Genomic DNA, 23,167 nt, shown 5'->3' with positions numbered 1-23,167 from the left:
GGAAGTGTTACGTTATAGGATGGATTATGAACAAGATGTAATGTGAATACCATAAGGATTGTTATAGAAACAAGTAAAGCCTAGCGAGGAAGTAACTAAAAGATATGATGTGATCAGTGTGAAATGGAAAAGCAAATATAGAACGAATAAAAAAAAAACTTACAAAGTCCTATAGGGAAAGTTCAGAATAGAGATCAAGTGGTGACGAAAGTGAAAGCGAGCACAAGAAGAGAAGGAGTTAATAGAAAGAAGAAGATAAGAAGAAAGTGAGTAGGATTACAGTGTAGCGATGCGTTATGACGTGTATAGCTGAGAAAATGAGTAATATAAGCGACAAAATTGTGAAGGACCGAACTAAGGGAAGATGAGCAACGAGACAGAATGAACGCCAGAAATGACTGGTATGATAAGAACAAATAGGGATGAACAGAATATACTTTGAAAATGAGGAAGGGGTTATGTAGAAGTAGTGTTTTCCGAAGGATACGGGAGTAGCATGTGATTCCTCGTGCACAAAATAAAAGATGGACATAGACTAGAGAAATGATAAGAGAATTCAAAAGGAAACACCTAGGACAGACGTAATTAATTGAGTATGAGTATGGGATAAAAGGAAATATATAGCTACGAACTTAAGGTGTAGTACGATGAGAAGGTGGTAAGACAAGACCACTATTAAAACGAATTTGATATGATTTTGAGTAAGTCAGAAGTTAGCGTTGGTCATACAACAAGGGTGAAAGAGCATGAGGCATAAAAGAGTATTGCGTGTATGTGACTTTACCTCGGAAATGGTGAAATCCTTACAGGACAAGGATTGTAGATTTGCGAAACAACTGATGTATTGTGAGGTTATTAGAGGAAGCAAGTGATATCCGTTGGGATAAAGATAGTGTTATAAGAAAGCTTGGGACACTTATCATTAGAATATAAGGGCTACCGAATAGAGAATTTGAAACAACTATAAGCACTAGCTAATTACTGATTAGAATGAATGGAATGTGGCTTCGGATAAATTGCTACATTAATTATATTACTCGAGTACCAACCATCAGATACGATTTTGTACTATATATCGAGAGTTCTCATCGCTTCGTGATTTGGATAAGGTTTCGTACGTAGGGAATCAAAGTTATAAATAATAAATAAAAGACATGGATATGGTATAAGTAAAACCCCAAAGGGGGGAGGTGGGTGAAAGCAAAGTCAGTATAAATGGAAACAATTGACACTATAGTATATCCAATATGGATACTCAAACTTCAAGTGAGATCCCATGCTGAAACAAGTTGGTAAGATCTGAGGGCTAGTGATAAACGAATAGTAGTCAAGATGGTATTTGGGACAGTGTTGAAAATTATTTGTAAGGACCTTGGATAATGTGACATTAGAAAGTATATGCTTATAAAAAGGGAGAATGCGACAAGAGAATGGTAACGAGTAGCTAAAGAGATATTATAAAGGATAGCAAGGCTATAATGGATTAGAGGTTAAAATATTGGCAACAGAGTTATTGGCTAATGACATTGTGACACATAAGTAGCAAAGGAGAAGGGAAAGGAAAGGAGTATGACAAGAAAGGCTACGAACGAGTTTTAGTACGAATATTTGTGTGCTAAGAATGAGACCAAGTGAGTACTTGACAAGAAGAGTAAGGATTTAGTAACAACAATGTGGGTGTGACATTCTGGACACATTAAGGAAAGGTGAAAAATGGTTTGAGCCAAATTACTGGGACAGAATTAGTACTGAGGACAGGCAGGACATAGCCATAGTCGAGCCTTGATATCAATTAGAAAATATAAGAAGAATGTAGGGTCTGGATAAAGACTAGTGAGGCAACGCTAAGGTATTTCTCAGGCTGATTTGAGCACTTACACATACTCTTGTAAAGATTGCAATATGATGCTTGATAGGAGAACTAAGAGCAAATTTAAGTAAAGAGGCAATAGAAGAGTTTGAAGTACAGATAAAGAAATGACCAAAGATAATATGCCTAAAATGTTACAAGTTGGATTAAGGAAAGTTTTGAAATGGTTTAATCGAGACGATCAGGACAAGCGGGTTACTGGTTACTGGATGACTGTGAAGTTATAATATGAGGAACCCTAGCGCTATTTGATAGCCAACCCTAAGGATCGAGATCAAGAACTAAAAGCAAGCAATAATTAAAAATCTTTAAAAAAAAAAGTCGAAAAGTGGCACATGATGCTGAAGCTTCCTTACGGACTGTAACAGTAGGACAAAGCAAGGTTATTGGAGTAAAATAATATTATACCCTGGGAAATGTCATTTTATCCGCAGAGTCTGTGAAGGGTCTATAAGCACCGGAGGTATAAAATACTCCAAAAAATTGTAAAGTCTAATAAATCGATGAGGGATGTCTGCACGTTACAAGGTCTTACTTAAAGATTAGAAGTAAAGTGAAGTGAACAATACACTATCTTAAAGGAGTAACTATAGAAAAAGAAAGAGATCAAGTCATGACTAAGTGCACCATGAATACAAGTCCGAATCAAACAGTGATGGTACAACTGAACAGTATGCAGACAAGGGAAAGAGTAACCCTTCAGCAGAAGAGCTCGCAATACAATTGACAACCGACTCAAAATGAGGACAAGAGTGAAGACGACGACGTGGAATTATTACCTCGAGAAGCAACAAAAGAGGAAATATTACAATAATGACTATGTAGAGACCTGGAATGTGTTATAGGGAATTATAGGGAATTATAGCGAATCGACCCATGGAAGAGGTATGTGAAGGGCATAATTAAATAAGAGAACACTCGAGAAAGTATTGGGAGTTCAGGACCAGTTTAACATTCGAGGACGAATGTTCTAAAGGGGGGAAGGATGTTATACCCCGTATTTTTATACGTCAAATTATTCGCAAGCGAATCGACTCAAGTTAAAGACAGGATTATTTTCAGACATGAAATAGGAACTTTTAATTTTCAATTTTAATTAGTACATAAATTGTTTATAAATTTTATTTAGTGTAGAAATATTATTAGAGATTAGGGATTAATTAATTGTGATTAGATTATTAAATAAGAATTGGTGATTAATTAAAATCAATTAACCTAATTACTATGTGTGGGCCCCACCCGAAACAAAAAAAAATATAATTCAAGAAGTTAAAATGGTGAGTCACAAGGAGGGGGGCACGTGTCAATTTAAAGGGAACCATATATATCTATATGGTTGAAGGATGAACAAGCAAACCATTTTTCATTTCATTTCTTAAGATCAAGTTTAAAAACTATAAACTTCCATGGTTGTTCTCGGCCAGCCATGGTTGAAGGAAAAAAAATGATTTTGTTGCTATTTTAATTGAGTTCCAAGTGAATTGCAAGTTCAAGGAGGTGATAGCAACATTGGATATTGAATTGAGGAAGAAGAAATTCTGAAATAGGAACAATTAAGTGTAGAAATTCCTCAGAGAAAATTGAGGTAAGATTTTCTTATTTTGTGGCATAATTGTATTAGTAGTGTTGTACTGGAAGGATTAAAATTGGATTGGATGAAATTGGAAGTAAGAAATTTCATGAAATCGTTGTTATACGAAATTGTGGATTGAAAAGGATTAAAAAGGGTTATTGGATTGTTAGAATTGTTTATGGGCTGAGTTGTAAGGATTCTATATGAATATTTCTATTGCTGTCATTGTTGGTATTTCTGTGATAACAGGAGGATAATTGGAAGTTCGGGTTAGGCGAATATATAGGGGAAATGCTGCCCGATTTCCGTTAAGTCCTTAACTAATGAAAAACCCTAGTAGAGAAAGCATAAGTTAAAGAATGAGTTCTATAAGCGATGGGCTACAGATTTACGAACTAGAAGATATAATTTACTAACGATGTCGTTACTTTTATATTAAATAGGCTAAAGGGGCGACGAAGAGAACAAGGTTACAATTAATCATTAACAGGTATGTAAAGCTGTCCCTTCTTTCTTTTGGCATGTCTTAGATTTAAGTAATGAATGATATGAGCTTTGGGGTAATCATATTCATAAGTCTTGAGTGTGATTCATGATTCTTATTCACTTCTTGATGTTAGAACTCTTAAGTGATTGAGCTTCCGTCTCCAGTTTCCTATACGTGGATAATAGTCGATATATATAAGCTCCTATTCCTAGAAAATCTATGATAACTGATGTCCTTGACTTCTATAAGCTGTTTCATACTATATTGACATATGTCTATGGTTCCTAAGGCTCTTTTGATGTTATTTATGATAACGTTCGAGGGATATTTGATATGATTGTCACTATTGATACTCAGGTGTAAATCCTTTCTTCTTATTCTGTTTGAGTCTTGATAATGTTTTAAATTGCATATGGTTGCTCACTACTCTGCTCGTGCGTGCCTCAATATGTCTTTCACCGAGTCCCGGGTCGGGTGTGTTATCGTGCACAGTTTCACTGCATTGTTCACCGAGTCCCATAATGGGCCGGGTATGATATATGATATTGACATGCATGATTTATGTTTCAAAAGGGCAAGTGTTTTGGTATTCTGGACATTGTACTTGTTTTCTGTACCCCCTATTTCAGTTATGATCCTTTTACTGTATTTCATGCTTTATATACTCAGTACATATTCCGTACTGACCCCCTTTCTTCGGGGAGCTGCGTTTCATGCCCGCAGGTACAGATAGTCGGTTTGGTGACCCTTCAGCATAGGACTTCTACTCAGCTGTCTTGGAGAGCTCCATTGTTTCGGAGTTTAGACTTTTGGTACAGATCTTATGATATATATATGTATGTTTATCCAGGGGTACGATGGGACCCTGTCCCGTCATATTTCACTGTTAGTACTCTTAGAGGTCTGTAGACATATGTGTGGGTTGTGTATAGGTTTTGTTCAGCTGTGTCTAAACGATGTGCTATGGATATGCTCGTCTGTAATTCCAGCCTTGTCAGCTTGCATATGATCTGATACTGATGTGTAGTGGCAGCCTCGTCGGCTTGCATATCATTTTATGACTTGATCAGTTGTGACTCCTCAGGAGACAGTTTATCTGGATATATATATATATATATATATATATATATATATATATATATATATATATATATATATATATATATATATATATATATATATATATATATATATGATGACGTTATGGACCTTCGGAGTTCTTCGTAAGTTTCCATATTGTTCGTAGTTTCAGTTTGACTATATCTAACAGGTATGTATACGAGTGTCCAGGTCGGACACTAGTCATGGCCCACGGGGTTGGGTCGTGACATACATGAGAGCCCAAATGAAAGCTATAACTCTTATCGGAGTGACGTAAGGTCGGTAAACCTCCGATGTGCCATTATGGAATCATCATTATTGATATATCTCACCTTGAAGGAACAACTACCATAAGATGATATCGACATCAATGAATAAAATCAATAATCATATGAAAAGGATCAATAAATTATAGGACAACTATCAACAATATCATATGAACCTCAAGAATCATAAGTTTTAGCATTTCTAGAAATGGAGTCATCATAGAGGACATTTGTATAGATGTTCGTATCGAAGTGATCATGCGATAAGAAAGAAAATGGTTAGACTTAACATACCTTTTAATCCCCTTAACTACTTAATGTTCTCCTCCCAAGCTCGGAAATCTACATTCAAGAGGATTCGTACTAGGGTTAATTCTTGAAAATACTCATAAGTTCGAACTAGAATAATTAGTAAGCTAGCCGAATTTGGGCAGCACTTCCCTTATATTGTATACTTCCACCAAATTTCCGAAACAACTCCCAATCAACAATAACAACATCAACAATACCATAATCAAGAGTTTTCCTTCAAACTAATCTTAAATTAATCCAAAATCCCCTTTCAAATTCACCTCATGGTCATCAACTTCAATTCAATACTTTATGACTTTCCACTATGATTCTTTTCCTTCCCAAGAGTTACTAAACCTTTAAACCAACTTGATCATATTGATAAGATGAAGAACGTACCTTATAATAGAAGAACTTCACCTCCCTCAACTTTTCCAAGACCAAGTCCATCACAATATTGAATAGAACCAAGAATAATCATCTTCCATGGATTATCTTGAGGTTTTAATGTTTGATCTTCTCTTTTGATGGTTTGGAGCGTTTTGGAATGTTGGATAACCGTCACGAACTCTCTAATAATGTGAGAAGCTGAGTGTAGAAGGTGGATATGAAAATTAGATCATTTGAATATTATAAAAGGGTGAAATCCGCCCCGTGTTGCGGGGAATATGCGGCACCACAAACTTGATATGCGGCCGCATACTCCCTGTACAACATGGGGGTGGTGTTGGCCAGTGATCAAAGCCAAAATGGAATGTTTGTGTCCAGTTTGCTGCACAACAAACTGAGTTTGCGGCCGCATACTTTCCCACAAACTCCAATTTTCGTGAAAATGTGTTCTTTTCGATTCGCTTGACCTCCAATCCTTGTGAGACCTTCTTGGCACTTGTATAAAACTTCATTAACCATCTATGGAGACCTATAACTCTCTCTCAAGGTAATTCTAAGCAATGTGTAGCTCAAAGAACATAAAATCTTCCCAATACATGATACCAATCCTAACTGTTAACGAAACTTACTTCCGCCAATTCATTTTACTCCGAAACCTTAAGGTACATACTTAAAATTATTGGATACCATCATTAACCTTGTAAGGGATTCATATCCACTTTAGGCTTGCGTGAGTTTACTTATAATGCAAACGACGAGAAATTTTAGAAGGTGTAACAGTTCTCTTTATTCTTTCTTCCTTCTACTTCACTGCTTCTACTCTTGGAGGAACCTGGTATATCCCTTTTACTCATCTTTCTTTTCTTGAGTAATGATAGGGCACTTGGTTCCTGTCCTCTCTTCTCTTCTTGACTTTAAAGACCCATATTTTCACTCAAATCACCTTCCAACTTTGGGTTAGGCAAATGCTTATTTTTACTCACCATTTCTTTCTTTGAATTTATCTATATCAAAGATGTCTCCTCTTCATCTTTAGAGTCCTCAATGCTAGACATTTCTGTTGTACAGCGAGAGCATGACTCATCGGATATAGTTAAATCACTAATGAGTGACCTCAATTTCTTTTATCAACCCATTGCTTTCTTGCATCATAGTTTTCCCCTTTTGTTTCACTGATTTTCCATTCTTTCCACCCATGTGATCATATGTTCACTTTTGACCAAAGATCACTTACAAGGATGCAAATTTCCTAGTCGTTCTACGTTTGCTGGGTTTTGAAGGGACGGGTATAGGGAAGGATGAAGTTGCTTCATTTATTCCATGATCAGAGGAAGTTGAGTGCTTTGAAGCTGATGATTTGGACTCCATTTGCTCAGGCTTGACGAGGATTGGTCATGTTTGATGAGCACTTGGTGACAAGAAGGAAAAGTGAAGAGTTTAGGTGAGTATTATACAAAAGATATGTACAAACGAAGGCCTGAAGTTCAAAGATTTGGGAAAGTAAAGAGAAGGATGAGGAGAAGTGTCTTTTAAAGAGGTAGAGGTGGCACTTTAGGATAGGTGCAAGAGGGAACAACTGATTTGTTCAAGAAGGAAGCAACGATTTGGTATAGTCATTCTTTTGAAATTTCTTGCAAGAGGAAAAGACACATAACATATATGGCAATTTTCGCAGTTCGAATACATTTATGAGTAATGAAAGAATTACTGACCTGAGATACAAAGACCAGGTCTCTGATTAGAATTTTTGAAGTATCAGGCGATCACTGTGAGTTGTGTAGAATTGCTTATGCTTGAATTCTCAATACCCTTCCATGCATGTATACCTGTAATGGTACAAAAGTTAGTTAGACATGTCCAAAAAACACTTGTTAGTAGTGTGCATTTTCACTTATTGTAGCCATTTTGAGTGATGCCTTTCTGGCTTCTGCAGCATTGTTCATAAGAGATCCTTCCTTGTACCATCACACCACACACATCCTGCTATAAGGGATTTGAGAGGAGACTTCTTAACCTTAGTTGAACCTTGGAGCTATCACAGTTCATCAGTTTATGCTGACTGCTCCGTCTTTCTCCTACCCTGTTAAGCGATGCTGGTGATTGAATTTGGGAACCTAAACCAGCTTGGGTCCTTTGTAGTTATAGAAGGGGTGAATCAGACTCCTTTTAGCCCATACTGGCAGCACATTCCCTCTCTTCTTCAGATGTCCTTTCTTTTGAGGACCTGCTCCTTTTACTCTGGTTCCTTTCTTGACAACACTTCTATTATTTTGAACAACGTCAGCCTTTTTCTTGTAGGGCTCTTGGTGACGACTTATTATTCCGCAAGGAAGAAATTGTTGCTCTTTAGTTGTGGGAACATGTTTGCTGTGGAGATCTTAGGGCGTCTTCTCCATCTCAAAGCTAAGTCCTCTTCTGCTATGTCTATTTTTCTCATTTATCGAGGAGATTGCGTCAAAGACCAGGTCCACTTAAGAGTTTTGTCAAGGTCGAATTTAGCCCCTTACAGATCTTTTCTTATCAGTTCATTTTTCTCAATTTCAGTAGTATGACTTGACTTTACTTTCTTTAGTTAAACTTTAAGCGCTAAGGAAGTCTCAATTGTTGCTTCTCTTCTTTTGGAGGAGGTTTCCATCTCTTTTCTCACTTGACATTCCAACAGGATATTTTGTTGGTTTGTCTCAAACACATGTTTCTACATTTCTTTTGTAATTACGCATATATCCTCCTTATCCAATTTTATTTCATCAAGAGAAAAATTTAGCTTCTTTCTGTGAGTCCGTCTTATGATGCCCATCTCCCTTCTCCGATGTCGTATCAACGAACAGTTTGATGCGTTGGAAACTAGAATCGATGAAATTCAATTTGGAGAGTTTATTAACTTTATAACTCCTTATATTCTAGGGGATATACCTCACTCAATTTGGACGTTCAAAATTCTGCAAAGGTGTAATGTCATTTCATTATTATCAATTTCATCCGATTGACCTCCAATCCTCCCCATACTCCCCACATATTGTCTTAACTACTAAATATACTTAAGAGAGGTCCTATTCTTTTATTAAAAGTTCAAATTTCTTGACCACACTTAACGTGCTGGTGTCCATATTTGACGAACGCTCTTCCAGAAGTACGCGGTGTAACATCCTTCCCCACTTAAGAACATTCATTCTCGAATGTTAATATCAATGTGTTTATGACTTAAAATTATGTGGTATAATTTGATTATATAGTAACTTGACCCCTTCTAACTCCTTAATCCTATACGGTAACTTCACTTTCTTGTTGCCTGACAGAACGTTTTAGCACATTGATATTAATAATTCTTAAATAGTCCTGATAGAGGTATAAATGAGAACATGTCGGGCTTAGTCTTTCTTTCAAATGCCCAAGTCGCCTCTTCTTTGTCTTCACTTCTCTACAAAACTTTTTATTGAAGCTATACCTTGATGCTAGGTCCCTAGTTTGTCTGTCGAAGATGGAAATTGATTCTTCGTAGTGGAGTAGACTCTTTGTGACATATACCTCGTCAGCGGACATGATTATCGGAGTGTCTTCGGTATATCTCCTTAGCATTGACATATAAAGGACGGGACAGACTACTTTTAGCTTTATCGAAAATTCCAGTTTGAAAGACACCTTGACCGATTCCTCGAAGGGTCTTATGAGAGTTACTGATTTTATCCTCTTCATCCAACCTTATAATATTACTTATAGAAAATATTCCTAAGTCTTTCCATCATATGTCTAACCAGGGTTTCCGAGGACTTTGAACACCGATCTTGAATAGTCTTACTTATAACTTTATGCAAAATTGTTTTCTTTTCTAGCCCTCTCCAATTGACTATCAAGGGGGCGAATTATATGAATGGTGCGAGATATGACATCCTTCCCCCCTTAAGAATATTCATCCTCGAATGTAGGAAAGGTCTCGTTAACAAGACTAATGCGCTTTAAGTAAGTTAGTAACATCCGTTTCTCCATTTATAACATGATATCTTCCTCTTGAGTTTAATTTCCGACGACTGAAGCTTAGCAATCGCTTCACTTTTCTGATCTAGTCTTTGGATGTCACTCTTATCTTTAGTATTTGGCTCTTTTAAAATCATAGGCAACTACTCCTACCGACTTTGCGGTATATTGCCCCCAGCATTTTCTTTTCTTACCTATCATATCCTTAGTACAAGGGTGCTCAATGCCTATACTCGGTGGTCAGTAGGGCCCTTCCTTGGTTACTAAGTCTTCGAGGCCACTAAGTTGTGCACTACCTTCGTAACTGCTTTTTCATGCTTCATAGATACTACCTTAGTTCTTTCCTCCTTGGTTAATAGTCGATTTTGAGGTAATGGTTCTATTTACAACTCTTTGTCGTCCTTTCAACTCTAAGCCAATGGTGTCCTGATACTGTATCCCTTTACTCTAACCTCCATACTTCATTTTCCTTCACTGATTACCATTGATGTTTCTTTTACAAAACGGTCATAGTTTGCACTCAGATACGTTATGTCTTGTCTGCGGGTCTCTTTTGTTAAACATTCAGATATAAGGCTAATTAACTTTGTGGGGTTCCTTAGATTAGGCATAAAGCTTGTTGAAACAATTCAGGCTTTCGTCATGTTACTTTGTATGCTTTCTCTTAATTGGCTATCATACCCTAGCCGATTTTTACTTGCAAACTTCTATGTATCCATCTCCTTTTTCCTGACTTATCCTTTACTTCTTTCAGGTGAAGTCATTGTATCTCAGATGGCCAGTGCATCTCATGGTCTAGTCCTTGTGACTGCATCTTCGTCGTTCTTCATTTTGGCTAAAAAAAAAATCCCCGCGGTCTTGTCGATCTTATTTCGCAAGAATTTAAATATGTTGATACTCATAGTTTGCACCATTCTGGTGGCTACATGGGTTGTCTTGCTGTCATGCTGTACATGTATCTATTTCCAAGCTTATTAAACTTTTAGTTAGCGTATACCCATGTGCCATTTAGACAAATGCTCCTCATCTCCCACTTAACAAGTTTCCTTCCAAGTCTAAAGCTATTCTTGTTAACCGCTTATTACCCTCATTGACTTGCCCTTTTTAATTTTACCCAACACTTTAACCATCCTGTTGCTTTACTCCTCCTATTTCTTCTAATTTCTTCATCACTTTCCCTCTTATCGGGATACGATCACCTCAAAACTTTTTTTTTTTTAATTCCTCACTGCGGTCATTCTGCTTGTTAGCAGTTTCCCTATGCAACTGAGTAGCTGGTCTTCCCTGTTCCGTCATCTCCTATACCCGTTCATATACCTTCCAAGGATAATGTTAAGGTTTCGTCTTCATCCACTGCTTTGGGAAAGGCTTACTTAGTTTTCTCTTGTTGAGACTTTGCCGCGTTTCCTCTCTTGTATTAGTAGTACTGAGATCCTTCGTTATGGGATTACCTTTTTCCTTGTAACGGCGACCCTAGATATTGGGGCGTAGTTATCTATGTCTATGTAATTACCGTTCAAATCGTACTAGCCTCCTTGGTTGCCCGAACTATTGCTTTTTCCCTACAAGCTGGTCGTTTTCTCCCACGCGTCACTCGATCCATTACTTGTTTCACATCACCCATACTTGTAGTTCCCGTTGTGCCTTCCTCCCACATACTTACACCTTTCTAGCTATGCTTTCTTTCATGACCTCTGGTCCCCCAGTACCTAGTTGTTAACTGTTTTTCCCTTTCCACCTTTCCTTTATTATAGTTTTGTCGTGAGTCTTCTTATCTTCTCCTTTCCAACCTCTTTCCTTTAGTCCTATCCTGCCTTGTTTACAACCTTTTTGTTGTAGTCCTATCTTTCTTGTGGCCTACCAGGTGAAAATCCAATTGTTAATATACCCTACCGTTAATTATGGAGTTCCTACACCTCTCAAGTATTTAGTGAGACACATGCGCGGTTACTTGTTGCTTTTCACCGTACTTATAAGCCCTACATAATAAGGCGTGATCGTAATTTTGACTATTGCAAATGGTGCATATAAGTCCTTTCTTCATTAACTATCAATATACTCCCTTGTGTCTCATCGTTATCTTTTTTGTCCTTAGATACATGTCTCCTTATGAAGAATCTTTGGTAGTCGCATTTTGATGTCAATGCTAACTTAACATTTTACCGACTAGAACTAACATTCCTTGTTCTTACCTTCGGACGTGGTCATTTCATTGCGATACCTATAACATTTAATGGTTTGCCTTGCTGTGTATCGCACTGCTCATTTTTTGTCACGACCCAATGTAGCTAAGTTGTTCAGGCACTTACTTTTCCGACCTCGATAAGCGAACCCGCAACCCAATGATAGAAAAAACGTGATAAACTACTAAATAAGTGGAAAAGAATAAATCACATAAGTCTGACGATAATAATATAGAACAAGTGCGGAAATAAGAAAATGCACCGTAGTGTCTAGTCTAATCCATACAAGAGCAACTAGCTAGAAATACACAAGTGTGGAATATAATAATGCATCAAGTCTGAATATGTCTCAGAATGGAAAGTAAGACATAAATAAAGGGAGTCTTCAAGGCAGCGGATGTCTCGTGCTCACCCTATAGACTCTTAGCAGTCCTGATAGCGACAATTGGCCACGAGAGATGGAGGTAGCTCCAACCTGGAATTCTGTATTCATAAAAGAATGCAGCAAGTGCAGGTCAGTACAGAACCACAGTACTAGTAGGTATCATAGGCCGACTAAGTATAGCTAACATAATTCAGACAATAAAGTAAGATAAGTAGATAAATAAACAAGTATAAGTCAAACACAAGTCAGAACCAACTATACGTCACCACCTAGGTTTAAGCATCTAAACCCAAGTGTGCCATGTGTCTATATATCCGATCCGAAACCAAACAACACAAGTAAGTCACCAGATCATCACAATATAAGCCATAATGCAATGCAATGCAATGATGTACGAATGCAAATGCAATGCAATGCTGTGTGCACATGTACGCTGGACGGAAGTATCGACGTCTCGGTAATACAACCTAGGGTGACTCGCGAAGTCTAAGTACTACGCATCCCGAATCTTTGCCCAACAGACAGACGAGACTCCAGATCTTTGCCCACCGAGGATTTTTATCAACATAACCCATGGGGGACACGCGGAGTCCATCTACCTCATAGTCCAGCAACAACCTCGGATACCGCTACCACTCAACCACTATTTCGGGACAAGCATCGGATATCGGACCTCACATCACTCTCATCCAAACCGAGCCCAACTCATCACAGTGTTTCCTCATGTATCAACAATATATCAAGAATATATCATGAAGGATGAGAATGCGTGCAATGTATGACTCAACATCAATAATCAAATCAATACCACAAGTACCAAGCATCGGTAAGCCAATAATATCATGAAAGACTACACAAGTCATATAGAACACTATCCTCGTATCATATGTCCACACGTAAGCAGTGGCAGAGCCACATAGAGCCGAGGGTGTTCATCTAAACCCCCTTGGATGAAAAAAACACCATTTTTACTAGGTTAAAATTATTTTTTATTTATATATAGTAGATGTTGAACCCTCTTAGGCTTCTTCGTATGTTTACTTTTTTATATTTTAAACCCCCTCGGCGGAAATCCTGGCTCCGCCACTGCAAGTAAGATTCTACAATATCATGAACAAAATGGATCAATAATATCCAATGTTACCATCACTACGTGGCCTCAAGCCAACTGTAGTAGAACAAATCAAATCACAACACAACGGGGTGGCTAGCCCCAATCACACAACAGGGCCCAATGATGTGCCGTGAATTTCGACACATTTTATGTCTTTTTCAGTAGAAGTGTTGCTTGCTTTTAAGTGTTTTTACATCGTTTCTTATGTTAGTTTTGTGTTTTTGTAGGGTTTGTTGACTAAGGAACGAAAATGATAAGAAATGCTGAAAAATAGATAGCTTGGAGCAAAAGGACGGTCCGTAACTCAAGTTACGGACCGTAACGTGATCCGTACCCTGAGAGAAAGATCCACATACGTGCCGCTCAAAAGGATGGTTCGTAACTCATGTTACGGGCCGTAACATGTACCGTAATCTGAAAGAAATTTCCAGTAAGATGCCTAAGTATTAACATATGTTATGCCCAGAAAGACGGCCCGTAACGTCATGGCGTAACACATTGGCCACTGAAGACTGAAGCCATGATCCGCTGGAAGATAGGGACCGTAACTTTTGTTACGGTCCGTCAAAAGAAGTCATAACGGTTGACCTAATATCAAGCTGACAAAGGACGGAACTGAAGGACGGACCGTAACCTATGTTATGGTCCGTAACGATGCCGCGAAGAGTGTTTTTGTCCAGAACTTTGGCGCGATTTTTGGCCCTATAAATACTTAAAGTTAGGTTTTTAACATTAATTCAGATCTTTTGGGAGCATTAACTTTAAGCCTTAGATATTTGTGAAGTTGTTGGAGCATTTAAAGCATCAACTTCACCCTCATTCCACATGGTATTAGTATTGTAAGTACATTATGTTAACTTTTAAGCTTTCTTTGTTAAACAAAATGATGAGTAGCTAATTTTAGTTCTAAGGTTGTGGACCCTTTGATGGGTATTATGTGAATGGGTTTCTACTATTGATATATGCATAATGGTTGGTGGTATTTATTAAATGTTTGTGTTTTAGCGTCGGGTAATGATTGCAAGCATTAGCCTAAGCCATTATATTAACTTTTCTTGGGAAAGAGAGCTAGCATTGGTAAGATTGAATAACAATGACTCAGGGCGTTAACTCTCGTTTAATGGACTAACATAGGAATAAGAACAAGTCTAATGGGCATTATTGGTAGCTCTTTGATTTCAACTCTTTCGCATTTGAAAAAATCATAAAGAGGAAATACGGCCTAACTGTTGGGAAACATTAGGAAGTCCTTAAGAGATCGAGTGCATACTCTTAGAACAACCATTAGAAGCATATCACATTGAAACCTAAAGCATAATATCTAATAAAAGTTGGGAACACAACCTTAGTCTCTCTCTCACATTAATTACAATTCAAGTCAAAGTATTCATTTACATTACACAACAAATATTTCAAACTATTCGGAATATGATTAAAGCTTTTAAAGACTAGTATCGCATACAATTAGTAACCTTTTCTCTCCATATTCCATGTGGGATTCGAACCCAACCTTGTTTAGGTTATTATATTTGACAACGACCGCTTTACGCCACTCATAGGTGTAATTTGAGTGTATCAAATTTTGGCGCCGCTGCCGGGGAATACGATTTTGAAATTACTGATTGTTGTGTACTTTTCTTTAAAACTTTTTCTATTCCATCATATCTTGTTTGCTTTTTTGGTGAACCAGGTGAACATGGCAGGAAGACATAATCGATATCAAGGAAACTAAGGTGGGCTCCAAGTGAACCCACCTGCACAATTAAAGGAGGAAGATGAGAATATATTTGCGGAATTCATCAATGAAGCTAACTATGCTTCTGCTGTGGTCCTTCCTAGGACTGGAAATGCTACTTTCAAAATTGATAGTTCTATCTATCAGCTGCTGAAACTTAAAGGTTATTTCTGAAATTTTTCGGAGGACTGTCCACTCTGACATTTAAAGAACTTCCTGCACGTATGTGCTCAACAATCTCAAGGTGTTATTTCTGCCGATGCACTTCGATTACGGGTCTTCAAATATTCCTTGGCTAGCCAAGCAAGGGAATGGTATGAAAAGCTTCCCAACAATTTTGTTCGCACCTGGAGCGAGCTAGCCAATACATTTCTGAAGAAATGGTTTCCACCGAGCAAAAAGGCTGATCTTCGAGATAAGATCTTTGAGTTCAAATAGCTCCCGGGGGAACAAATATATTCGGCATGGGAGTGGTTCAAGTACTATGTAGCTCAATCTCCAACTCACGGGTTTCCGGATGCTATTCTGTTATATCCCGTATTTTTGAACGTCAGATTATTTGCTGAGGTGGGACCCACACATCGAGATTTTTTTGGGACATCTGAAAATTCATATGAATCACATATGAGAAGTTAAACACAACTCAAGAAGGACCCTTGGGCCAAATCAAAGTGGAAGTCCTCCAAACGAATATTTTTAAGAAAACGTTTTCGGGTGATCTGACTTCAAGGGGAAAAAACGGTATTAGAAGTTTGGAATTTGGAAAACTACCAAGAAATAGAAGTTGTAGGTAATTGAATTAGCTTTCCAACCATAGGTCATGGGAGCCCAGGTGACGTCGGTACAAGGAGATATGAACGTTTTAAGGTCGAAAGGTCAGTGGGCTAGGCCCAACTCGGGACCAAACCGAGTTGGCCCAAACAAATCAAAAAAATATAATAAGTCCCAAATTTGTGAGGCCCAACCGGCCATGGTTATGGCCCAAGCCCATATTAAATAAAATTTGGTCAATAAATAAGATGACTAAGTCATCTTTATCACACAACCTCTAGAATATTCAAGAAGTTGAAGAACAAGAAAGAGAAGGAGAAAAGTTGAAGGCCATTTCGGCCAAGGGTAAATTTCCAAAGAAAAATTGACAAAAATTCTTCAAAATCATTTTCTACCAAGTAAAGGGTGCTTAACAAGGTGGAGTTGTTGTTGGAGCAAGAAAGATTCAAAATCATACAAGTTGTCAAGTTGTAGTCAAGTGAGAAGTTGAAAAAGAAAGGTGAGTTTTGATCTTTCTTTATGTGTTATATATGGTTTATATGTGTTGTAGTATGCTAAAATGGATGAAATTCATGAAGGAGAGAAATATAGTATATGGCCGTATATATATATATATATATATATATATGTGTAGGAGTCATGCTTCAATTATTTTAATTAGTGTTTGGTTGTTATTGTTGTGAATGATATGTGGAAAATGGAAGTTGAATAAATTTGGAGAGGTTGTAGTGTGTATGCTTGATGTTGGCCGTGTAGTTGTAGAGTAATATGGAAGAAAAGGAGTCAATTCTATTTAATGTTTTGGTTGTAGTTGAATTGTGGATGCTAGATTGCTAATGAATGCATAATAATCTTGTGAAGTTGAAGTAGGTGGAGGTTTGTTTTAGAAGTTATGTGAATTGAATGTAATGTTCTTGCATGCATGGAAGGTAATGTGGTTAGTATGATGTTGTTGGAATATAGATCATGAGGTTGTGATTGTTTTCATTAAAGTTAGAAAGTTTTTGGAAGAAGTAGTAAGTTGATTGAATATGGAAGTTGTTAGTATTGTTGTTGATGGAATTGTGGTTGATATTTTGGCCGGGTTTGAATTCCCGGGATTGTTGTTGATTGAAATTAGCCAAGTTGAACTTGGTGGGATGGAGTATTTATAGGGGAAGTGCTGCCGAAATTTCGGTAGCCAAATGTTTCCTTAAGAATTCAACTCTAAGTATCCTAATAAGAGTTTTGGTAAACATGACCAATTTGCAGATTTTGACGAGATTGCAACGTGAATTCGGAATAGCAAAAGAAGCGGAAAGAGGTATGTAAGGTTTCACCCTTCTTTCTATGGCATGTCTTAGACGTAATAAGTTGGGTACGCGCCACGGGGACAACTCTCTTCCCCGGAATCCGCATCCAAAGTTTTCCATTTTTTGTTCAATAGAATTGAACTAGAAAGTGTGCAAATGATGGAAAGACCTCTTAAACCCCTAGAACTTGCATAAGTGGGACCCGATTACCCTAGGACCCTCACAAGTAATGACATGACACGTAATATATGTAAATCATATACGTCACCCCATCCGGCCCGAGGTGGGCCCGCTACTCTCGGATTTTTCCTTACAGTCTTGCTTGACTTACTTGAAGTGAATCCAAAGGGAACCTTTGATCCCGATTTCGTTACCAAATGATAAATACTATGACTCCTCTAACGAGGGCACTTCCATGATGATAACGATAACAATGATGTTAGATAAGAGAATATGCCTATGATACGTATTACCGGAACGACTCTATGACTAAGATGACTAAGCTAAGTATCTTATGTAAACATGAAAATGATAAACTAATTTTTGAATCTTATTTATATTTCCTAGATATGACTTTATTTTCTAAAAGATTTCAAAGTCTATGAACTGTCATCTATGATGCCCCGATATCATTCTACGTTTACTTTAATATTATTTCCCGTTGGTAGTCTCACCTTAAAATACTCGTTCCTTCAAGGTGAAACAAAGCGATCACGAGTGTTCTATAATATAATTGGAGGTCACCGACCTTACGTCACTCCGATGACTACATGATTCTTCTTTGGGCTTTCCTGCGTGCCTATGAGACATATGTATATAGGATACGTAAATGCATATAAGACATGTAAATGTATGTAAGATATGTGTATATATTTTTAAAACATGCACATGACGAAAGAGCTAGAGCGCTATAGACGCTAATACATGCACATGATACACGTATATGTATATGATAAAAGCACCAGAGCGCTATAGACGCTGATGTACCTACGCGACACATGTATATGTATATTATAAAAGAGCTAGAGCGCTATAGATGCTGATATATGCATGTGTATACGGGGAAAATGGAGGTAAGGGCAGAGCGTTATGAACACATATCCACCTGATCAGTTGGCATTACATGATATGATATCGTCCCGGACGCGTGATGCCCGGACACGGGATGTGTATATTTATGGTTAAATGGATCGGCTGCCGACGCCTCGGCAATATGAGATGTCCTATTTTATATGTATATGTATATGAACAAGGAAAGATTCTTAAAGGAAAGCTAAGTACGCATAGCACCTGCCAAGGGTATATATATATACATGTTATGTTTCTACCTCAGGACATGTGCTATTATTCTCTTATGTCGTTATTTCCGTTTTATACTTCCCGTATGCTACTATTCATGCCTTACATACTCGGTACACTATTCGTACTGATGTCCCTTCTTGTGGACGCTGCGTTTCATGCCGCGCAGGTCAGTAGACAGGTGGACTTGATCCTTAGAAGCCTTACCAGCAGTGTTGACAGCGCTCCAGTTGTTCCGGAGTCCCACTTTCGTGGTACTATTTTGTGTATGTATTTTCGGGCACGACAGTACTCGGCCCTTTCTATGTATAAGTGTACTATGTCTAGAGGCTCGTAGACAGATATGTATAGTCAGTTAAGTACAGTTAGGTATATGGTGTTTTGGCATGCTAATGTTGATGTATAAGTGATAACGAAGTTTATTAGTCTATATTCAGAATGACGCCGCTAATGTTAATGTTAAAAAAAATGGCTCTATTTACATGGCTTGCTAAGAGGTAAAGGTAAAACGATAGACAAGGGGTGCTCGGTACAAGTATCGGGTACTCGTCACGGCCCGTAGACGGGTCGTGACAGAAGTGGTATCAGAGCAGTTCGGTCCTAGGAGTTTGTCTACGAGCCGTGTCCAGTAGAGTCTTGTTTATGGGTGTGTAGCGCGCCACACTTATAAACAGGAGGCTACAGGGCATTTAGGAAATATGACCTTCTTTGTACTCAAGATCGAGCGATAGAGCTATGCTATCAGGTTCCTATATTCCCTTCCTAATCCTATGCTGTGGTTTCAGTACTGTCGATGAAGAGATCAGCTTCAGATGATGGGGCACCAGTAAGGCCCCTAGAGTATCTCCAGAGCCGAGTAGGGGGAGCCTCGGCTATTCGATTGAGTCAGACCCGTCAGAGGACGCAGCCACAACTCCTCCAGAGATTCTGACCCCTAGAGCAGGGGACTCCACAGACAGTGGCTATGATACAGATCCCTCAGAGGATTCGACGATGACTCCCCCAGAGCTTCTTACCTCTAGGGAGGAGGATAGTCATGGCACAGATCCGTCAGAGCACTCTTCTGGGACGACGGACGAGGAGGCTTCCGGGGGTACGCCAGTTACCCCCGTGATGGAGAACCGTGTCAGTCCGGCCACCTCGGAGAGTGCTACGGACTTGTCCTGTCCTTTGTTCCGGCCATCAGAGAACTAGGAATCACCGCTATTCTCTTCGGACTCGGACGCGAGAAATGACGAGGGTCGGGCGAGCGATGAGCAGACAGACGAGAATGAAGAATATACTTCGCATGGTAGCTCCCCGGGCCAGGCTCGAGATTGATCGGCTACAGGTATATGAGATTTTCATTAAAACTTTCTATGTATACGTAATCTCTGCAGGAATACTGATTAATAACGGCAGGTAGAAATTCAAAAAGGGGTCAAAGGTTTAGCGGCTATAAGTAATGGCGACTGAGATGTTCCCGTCACCAGTGTGAGTTTAGAAACCCCGGTAAAAGATAGTTATATGTATGGATAGGAGTAAATAGCGAAGATTTAAGCAGAGGCAATATGGTAGTTGTATGGTTAGGAAAGTGAAGATAGGAGCGGGACTCGCCGTGAGGACGTTTTGGGAGTTGTTAGAACCCCGACTTACTTTAAACGGAAAAGGGCCAAAATTACCCCTGAACTTTGAAAAATAGTTTATCCATACCCTTCGTTATACTTTAGGGTCAATTATACTCTTACAGTTATACTATGGAGTCAATTATACCCTTCTGTCTAACTGTTGCCACGTGGCATCATCCCAGCCCTTCAAAATTATTTTACCCTCAAATAATTTTTTACTCACTAAAATAACTCAATCCGACCCGATTTTTTTTTTCAGCAAAAATAATACGGATAATTTTTCCAGAAAAAAATATAAAAATTATCCGTATTATTTTTGCTGAAAAAAATAATTTCGGGTCGGATTGAGTTATTTTAGTGAGTAAAAAATTATTTGAGGGTAAAATAATTTTGAAGGGCTGGGATGATGCCACGTGGCAACAGTTAGACAGAAGGGTATAATTGACCCCATAGTATAACTGTAAGGGTATAATTGGCCCTAAAGTATAACGAAGGGTATGAATGAACTATTTTTCAATGTTCAAGGATAATTTTGGCCCTTTTCCGTACTTTAAATAATGTGACAAAGGCCGTACGGGGCAGTCGGAAAAATTACATCAGCGTTCGCGTATTAAAATGCACCAGAGTTTCAAGGTTAAGCGTGCTCAGGTGGGAGCAATTTCATGATAGGTGACCCCCCTGGTAAATATGCCAAATTTTTATAAAGTGTGGGAACAAGAGACGAGCATGAATTTAGGCGGTCTGAAGTAAATCGAAATGTGTAAAAGTTGTTAGAAACCCTATAGAAGTCGTGTAAGCCAAGGTGGGCTAGACTAGCAGAATGGAAAGAGGGACATAATGGAGATTTGAGGTTAAAGGAAGTTTGATTAGCTTTTGGGAGTGTTCGTAAGTAACATGAGGGTGGAAAATGTATATGTGTACCTGACATCTTATCGGTGACTGTAGGACTTTAACAAGCAGTGTCGCGATGCATAGAATGTGTCAGCTGAATGCAAATTCAAAGGACGTAATAAGAGGTAGGAGTATAAATGTCACAGGGTAAGACCGATGCCGAACCCACAAGGCTAGAGAGACCTAATGCGGTGATGTACGGGAACAAATCTAACAAGGGAGTAAACGTGACAAACTCTATGAAGAAGGAATTACAATGGTAAAAGATCGTGGGAGGAGACGATTATTTAAAGGGCATGGGCGTGTGCAGACCCCCTTAATAAAGGGGGGGGGGGGGAGGACATGTTGGACCTAAAGTGGACTATGACGATTCAAGATCCAACAACAGGGACTTATTAACGCAGGGCCAGCGTTCGGAGCTAACTCAATTGGCCTACGGCCTACGGGCAACCTAATTCCCTAAAATGGATATGTTAAGCGACGTGTGAGATAATTACGAAGGAGACCTCACCGAAGTATTATAATACACTATGAGGCCAGTTTAACATTCGAGGACGAATGTTCTAAAGGGGGGGAGAATGTTATATCCCGTATTTTTGAACGTCAGATTATTTGCTGAGGTGGGACCCACACATCGAGATTTTTTTGGGACATCTGAAAATTCATATGAATCACATATGAGAAGTTAAACACAACTCAAGAAGGACCCTTGGGCCAAATCAAAGTGGAAGTCCTCCAAACGAATATTTTTAAGAAAACGTTTTCGGGTGATCTGACTTCAAGGGGAAAAACCGGTATTAGAAGTTTGGAATTTGGAAAAATACCAAGAAATAGAAGTTGTAGGTAATTAAATTAGCTTTCCCACAATAGCTCGTGGGAGCCCAGGTGACGTCGGTACAAGGAGATATGAACATTTTAAGGTCGAAAGGTCAGTGGGCTAGGCCCAACTCGGGACCAAACCGAGTTGGCCCAAAAAAATCAAAAAAATATAATAAGGCCCAAATATGTGAGGCCCAACCGGCCATGGTTATGGCCCAAGCCCATATTAAATAAAATTTGGTCAATAAATAAGATGACTAAGTCATCTTTATCACACAACCTCTAGAATATTCAAGAAGTTGAAGAACAAGAAAGAGAAGGAGAAAAGTTGAAGGTCATTTCGGCCAAGGGTAAATTTCCAAGGAAAAATTGACAAAAATTCTTCAAAAATCATTTTCTACCAAGTAAAGGGTGCTTAACAAGGTGGAGTTGTTGTTGGAGCAAGAAAAATTCAAAATCATACAAGTTGTCAAGTTGTAGTCAAGTGAGAAGTTGAAGAAGAAAGGTGAGTTTTGATCTTTCTTTATGTGTTATATATGGTTTATATGTGTTGTAGTATGCTAAAATGGATGAAATTCATGAAGGAGAGAAATATAGTATATGGCCGTATATATATATATATATATATATATATATATATATATATATATATATATATATATATATATATATGTGTGTGTGTAGGAGTCATGCTTCAATTATTTTAATTAGTGTTTGGTTGTTATTGTTGTGAATGATATGTGGAAAATGGAAGTTGAATAAATTTGGAGAGGTTGTAGTGTGTATGCTTGATGTTGGCCGTGTAGTTGTAGAGTAATATGGAAGAAAAGGAGCCAATTCTATTTAATGTTTTGGTTGTAGTTGAATTGTGGATGCTAGATTGCTAATGAATGCATAATAATCTTGTGAAGTTGAAGTAGGTGGAGGTTTGTTTTAGAAGTTATGTGAATTGAATGTAATGTTCTTGCATGCATGGAAGGTAATGTGGTTAGTATGATGTTGTTGGAATATAGATCATGAGGTTGTGATTGTTTTCATTAAAGTTAGAAAGTTTTTGGAAGAAGTAGTAAGTTGATTGAATATGGAAGTTGTTAGTATTGTTGTTGTTGGAATTGTGGTTG

Source organism: Lycium barbarum, chromosome 3 (genome assembly GCF_019175385.1).
Source record: "Lycium barbarum isolate Lr01 chromosome 3, ASM1917538v2, whole genome shotgun sequence".
In the NCBI taxonomy this organism is placed as follows: Eukaryota; Viridiplantae; Streptophyta; class Magnoliopsida; order Solanales; family Solanaceae; genus Lycium; species Lycium barbarum.
Note: the sequence above shows the minus strand (reverse complement) of the source record.